Source organism: Eumetopias jubatus, unplaced genomic scaffold, assembly GCF_037043125.1.
Source record: "Eumetopias jubatus isolate StellerSeaLion01/CBP00866 unplaced genomic scaffold, mEumJub1_p1.0 scaffold_6, whole genome shotgun sequence".
Taxonomy (NCBI): domain Eukaryota; kingdom Metazoa; phylum Chordata; class Mammalia; order Carnivora; family Otariidae; genus Eumetopias; species Eumetopias jubatus.
Genome location: NW_028274812.1, coordinates 65,458,952 through 65,465,782, shown reverse-complemented (window position 1 = coordinate 65,465,782; position 6,831 = coordinate 65,458,952).

Genomic DNA, 6,831 nt, shown 5'->3' with positions numbered 1-6,831 from the left:
GATTTAGTTTTTTGATTCCACAAGCATCTTCCATATATTTGTTCCTGTATTGTAATGGGACATTTATATAAAACACTATAGGCAATGATATTATCATCACTGTCCCAGAGTGCTATAAGGTTCCATTGCTCTCATTAAGCACTCACCTGCCAAGTTAGAAATACTTCTGTTTTAACAAATGTCTTTCCTGCCATCCAAATGGTCACAGCTGCCACAGTAACAAATGCCATCCTTCCTCAGTATCTATTTCTCTAAATCTCTAAAGAGTAACATCTGAACAAAGAATAAAAGGGCTAAAATCACATAAAGCCTGATTATATTCTTGGAATGAGTTCTATTAGTTGTAACTGAAGAGTTTAAGTGGAATGGAAAAAAAATCAAAATTTGTCCTTAATAAAACTTTTTTCTCTGAGTACTATTGTGTTTAATTTTTGAAGTTTCCTTCTCTGGGTTAGTAGGGCATTTTAAACCAAAATAATTTCATTTGGCTTTGAGAAGTGCCCTGTTAAGCAAACTAGAAGTTTAGCAAATTTACTAATTCCCCTTTGATTTATTATATAACCTTAAAGTTCTTTAATATCACTCTTTTTTTCTTTTTTTTTGCAATCTGACCTCTCAGTTACATTGTCATACATGTTTCCTGCTCTCTCAAAGGGAGGTGATCTAGATTAATGAGTTTGAACTCCACAGATTAATACTCTATAAGTAGAAATCATTTTTCAATTGGTATTATTTCACTATTTCAATTTCCTCAAATCACTTGGGATCCATACTAACCTAGAGGGATGACAAACAATAAGATTAAGCTAGAACAGCCATGATGTAAATTCTCACACAACCTTGAGAAAAGTATGAGTACCAATGCTGTTAGGATTAGAACAGGACAAGCTAACTGCTGCCAAAGCAGAAAGGCAATTTGTTCTTTAAAGGATCTTACAAAGCTCTTTCCCTAAGGCTTGCCCTCTAACTAAAATCATGCCCAGGAGATAAATGGAAGCCAGTGAGATACAGTGCACAGAAGCAGAGAATGTTTACTGAAGTTTGATCAAAGAGAATCAGACTACCAGAGCATTGAGACAGCTTGCTTTGGTGATGCAAATTAGTCTAGAAGGGTGGTGTTATGACTGTGACAGTCTTCCATAGAATCAGGATTTGTTAAAATTGAACATGTGGTCTAGAAATGTAGGCAGAATATTGTTGGAAAAATGAACAAATTCAACAGTTGGAATATTAATATTACAGATTATTGAACAAATATTAAATGTTATTTGTAATAATATGATACATGTATTTTAGAAGAAAAGAACTCAACATTGAGGTTTTCATCTCTCTTTAGAAATTTCAGATGTTGTAACCCTGTTCTAGGATAGTAGTATGGAAGTAATAGTAGTAATCTGATGTTAACTGGTAACTCCTAAATAATTGCAGTAATTTGTACAATGTAGCTTGTGAATGGGAAAAAGCATTCATCTTTAAAGATATGCCATTAATAATAAGTAACATCTATGATATTGCTTACTACATTATAAGCACATACCAAGTGCTTTACATACAGTGCCGTATAGCAGTGAGGTACAGAAAGATATATTTCTCAAAAGTGCATGTTATTTACTGAAATATGATCCAAGAGAAATTTGACTACTTTTTAAAATCAGAGAATTACACAATAAAATAATCTATCTTCATTATTAATATATATTAGAAAGGTTAAATTAACACAGTTAAGGGATAATAAGAATGGTGTAGCAAACATTTGAATGGAGACCATATAACCACCATAGAGTTTAGCTCTTTATCATTATATGATCATGTGAATCTTCATTACCATAAACATACCTTGAATAGTTGTTTGGCCAGTATTTTCAAGATAAGAAAAGAAGAGAGATGCTGCTAAAGGCTTTGAAAGTATAGCTTCTGGGTCACAACTGACTATTCAGTGTGCTTTTGGGTTATAAATATTACTCAAATCAAATCATAAACATGTCTTTATAATATACTATATACCTTAGATTTCCAGGAATCTACAACTGGGAGGAAAAGCAAAGTACATAAAAACTGAAAAACAAAACAAGACAAACAAAGAAACCCAAAATATCCTCCTCCACAGAAAAATTAATATTTAAGTAGTGGTTAAATGGCAATAAAAGCACTGTCAAGAGAAATTTTAGACTTAATTCCCCATTAATTGATACAACAGAGTATTATTCATAAGCTAATCAGGTAAGTTTTTTCAGAAAAGAATTTATGTAAGAGATTGACCTAGAAGAATTCACAACATGTGAAAAGAGAGGAATATTATTAATGGTAAAAGAAGTTTCATGTGGCAATATGTAACCCACAATAAAAATATAATAGAGCACCTTTATTTATGTATGGTTGATGGGTGGCTTTTGAACTGGTGAAAAAAAAATAAATGGATAATAACTTCACAAAGGTACTTTTACCTTGAAAAATGTATGGAGAAAAGTAAATGTTGGACAGTGTGCTGTAATCTTAGGTTTTACATAGACAACAGAGAGAAACAAATGCAATAGATTTAATTTCCAGTTATCTCTTATAAAGATCTGATCTGTTAACATAAATTTACAAATGTGAATTTCTAGGCAAGTATGATGATCAGGAATTCTGTTCAAAATCAACACACACACACACAAAACTTAAAATAAGTTTTGATGATTTCATGCAATTAATTATCAGATAATTAGAGGCATTTTCTAAACCACCAAAGGTAATAATGGAAGAATATCATTGTGGAAGAAAGGGGTATGAGTTAAGTCTTAAAAGAATGGCATTATTTTGAGTAATGAATAATGTATTGGAAAATAAACTTCGAGAGTATACTATAACCTGCTAAAGTTAATTATACTAATAATAAAACTCATTAGGCAATGACTTATTGAATATCTTCTCTTGCACACAAAGAAGCTACACCTCAAAAATATATGAATGAATTTTGAAAGACTGCCTTCCCTAAAGTGCTTTATAATTTAATGAAAGAAACAGACATATATGACAAAACAGTCAGATTTTCACACTGTTCAAATATTTGTAATAACAGATACTGATTTATTTGGAGAAGATGACTTTTGAACTTCATCTATAATTGAAATACAAGTTTAATGCAATTCCTAACAACATTTCAGAAACAGTGAGTTTTGACAAATTATGAAGGGAAGAATGAAGGGGGGGAAGTCAGAGGGGGAGACAAACCATGAGAGACTATGGACTCTGAGAAACTGAGGGTTCTAGAGGGGAGGGGGTGGGGGAATGGGTTAGCCTGGTGATGCGTATTAAGGAGGGCACGTACTGCATGGAGCACTGAGTGTTATATGCAAACAATGAATCATGGAACACTATATCAAAAACTATGATGTAATGTATGGTGATTAACATAATAAAAAAAGAAATTGGTTTATTTCATCTAGGTTATCAATTTTGTGGGCACTGAGTTTTCAAAGCCCAACTGATTTTGACAAAGGTACAAAAGAAAGCTGATGAAAAGACAGCCTCTTCAAAAAATCATGCTGGAACAATTTAATATCAATAGGCAAAAATAACAATCCTTACCAAATCTCATACCTTGTACACAAATTAAGTAAAAAAAAAAAAAATGGATCATGAACACAAATATAAAGTGTAAAAATTTCATAAAAACACATAGAAAAAAGTTTTAAAGATCTAGGCCTAGTAAAAATATTATTAGACTTGACATACAAAGCATGATCTACAAAAAAAGAAAATGTGTAAGTTTGATTTCATTAACATTAAAAATATTTCGTCTATGAGAGTTTTGTCAAAAGAATGAACAAGCAAGTAAAAGACTGGGAGAGAATATTTTCAAATTATATATCCAAAAGACTAGTACTAAAATATATCAAGAACTCTCAAAACTCAACTGGAGAAAAAAGCAAATGACCAATTAAAACATGGGCTAAAGACATGAAGAGACATTTCACTGAAGAAGATAAACAACTGGAAATTTTAAAAATTTAAGTAATTAATTAAAAAATAAAATGAAAGATGTTAACCATCACTAGTCTTTATGTAAATGCAAATTAAAACCTCAAGAGTTACTGCCAAACACCTCTTAGAACAGCAAAAAAAAAAAAAAAAAAAGACCACCCAAATGCTAGCAAGTATGTGGAAATACTGGATCACTCATATATTGCTGTTGGGAATCTAAAATGGTACAGACATTATAGAAAACTGGCAGTTTAAGATGCATCTGCCACGTGACTCAACAATCACACTCCTAAGAATCTTTCCAAAGGAAGATTTATGTTCATCCAAAAACCTATACACAAATGTTTATGAATCAGTTTTATTCCTAAGAGCCTCAAGCTGGAAATAACCTAGATGTCCCTCAATAAGTGAGTGGCTAAACAAAACATGAAGTTCTACTCAGCAATAAAAATAAAAGCATTGTTGATTTGGATAAATCTCCAGAGAATTAGACTGTGTGAAAAAAAGCCCATCCTCAAAGGTTACATACTGTTTGATTCCACTTATATAACATTCCTGAAATGACAAAATTATGAAATAGAGAATAGACTAGTGATTGCCAGGGATTAAGGAGGGGTAGGGGCAGGGAGGAAGCAGGTGTGGCTACAAAAGGACAACACAAAGGATCTTTCAGTGATGAGAATATTCTGTAGACTGACTATAACAATGCCAATATCTGAGTTATGATAATGTACTACAGTTTTGCATAATGTTACCAGTGGGGGAAAGTAAGTAAAAGTTAATGGGATCTGTCAGTATTATTTCTTACAAATGCTTGTAAATCTATAATTTTCTCAAAACAAAAGCCTAATTAAAAAAAAATGAAAATAAGGTCTTTATTTTTATTTTATTTTATGTTTTTAAAGATTTTATTTATTTATTTGAGGGAAAGAGAGAGAGAGAAGCACAAGCAGGCAAGCAGGGGAAGGGGAAGGTGAAGCAGGCTCCCCATTGAGCAGGGAGCCCAATGTGGGACTTGATGCCAGGACCCGAGATCATGACCCAAGCCGAAGGCAGATGCTTAACCGACTGAGCCACCCAGATGCCCAATATTTTTAGACCAGGAGGTAATGTATAAGAAAACCCACAAGAGGAAACAATTTCTAGGCAGTGTTCACATTTTAAAAATACTGATTTTGAGATGTCCATGAAAAGTTTTTACAGATTGCATTCTTCTGGAAGTAGATTTGAGATGAATTAGTGTGCAGAATATTTATTTTTGAATGGTCTTGGGATTAACAGATGCTAAAGGGAAATTAAAGAAGCAAAAGTGAGTAGAGAGTCCAGCTGTAAGGCATACCTGAGTACATATTATCTGACACTAAAGAGATGCTCTGGAGCTAAAAAAGCCCATCAGAGTTATTTCATGTTGGGTAGAAATGACTAGGCCTGTAAGTGACTGATTCAAACTGCTCTAGACTGAATGTTTGCATTCCTCTAAAATTCATAAAATGAAACTTAATCTCTAATGTGGTGGTATTAGGAGGTGGGGCCTTTGGGAGGTGACTAGGTCATGAAGATGGAGCTCACATGAATATGGTTAGTGCCTTTATAAAAGAGGTCCCAAAGAGTTCTCTCACCCCTTCTGCTGCGTGAGGACACAGTAAAAAGGTGACCATCTATGAACCAGGAAGTGGGCCACCACCAGACACCTAATCTGCTGGCTTCCTGATCTTGGATTTTCCAACCTTCGGAACTGTTAGAAAAATATATATATATTTGTTTTTAAGCCACTCACTAATATTTTTGTTATAGAAGCCAAAATGGACTAAGACAGAATTTAGTACTGAGAATGGAATGCTGCTATAGCAAATACCTAAAACCGTGGAATGGCTTTGGAACCGGGTAATGTATAGAGGCTGGAAGAATTTTGAGGTGCATGCTATAAAAAAGCTTACATCATTGTGAATGGACTGTTGCCATGGGTGATTTGGAGGAAGGCCCAGAAAGAAAAGAGGAGACCTGGGGGTGGGGGCACTGCAAAAAAACAAACAAACCAAAAAGAAAAACTAACTAACAAACAAAAAGACCACCATCTTCTTAAGGAATACTTAAGTAATCCTGACTGGAATGTTGGTAGAAATATAGATGATAAAGGTCATCTGATGAGGTATTAGAAGGAAATGAGGAACATGTTAAGTAAAACTAGAGGAAAGGCTGTTCAAAAATATTGGCTAAATTGTGTTTGTGCCCTAGTTTTTTCGGAAAGGTAGAACTCACGAGTTATGAAATTGGGTAGTTAGCTGAAGCTACTTCCAACAAAATGCTTAAGGTGTGGCTTTTGTTCTCTAATTGCTTATAATAAAATGCCAGAAGAGAGAAATGAATTAAAAATGAAATTTTAATCAAAAAGGAAGCAGAACGTAAAGATTTGTAAAATTGTCAGCCTATCCATATTGAAAAAATGAAAAAGTGTGCTCAGAAAAGAACACTAAGGGTGTGGCTAACCAACCTTTCCTAAGGATATTAGTCAGCCACTTCCACAGATGCCCAGAGCTCTTTTTTAAGACAAAGAAAGAATGATCTCTCTCCAAAGCAAGACATTTCAAAGATCCTCCCAGTTGCTCCTATCACAGGCCCAGAATGCAAGGGCCCCAGGGACAGAGTGATTCAAAGGAGGAGCCACATCCTGTGGGACCTAGGGGCACACAGAGGGCTCTGTTTCCCTTATTTGACCCTTATTTTTGAGTCCTTTACCTGACTATGCCCCATCTTCTATCTATGACATCACCAAGGAAGAAAATGTGGAACCAGGGTGGGGAGGGGCCAACTATATATATATATATATATATATATATATTATTTTTTTGATATTTATAATCTTAACAG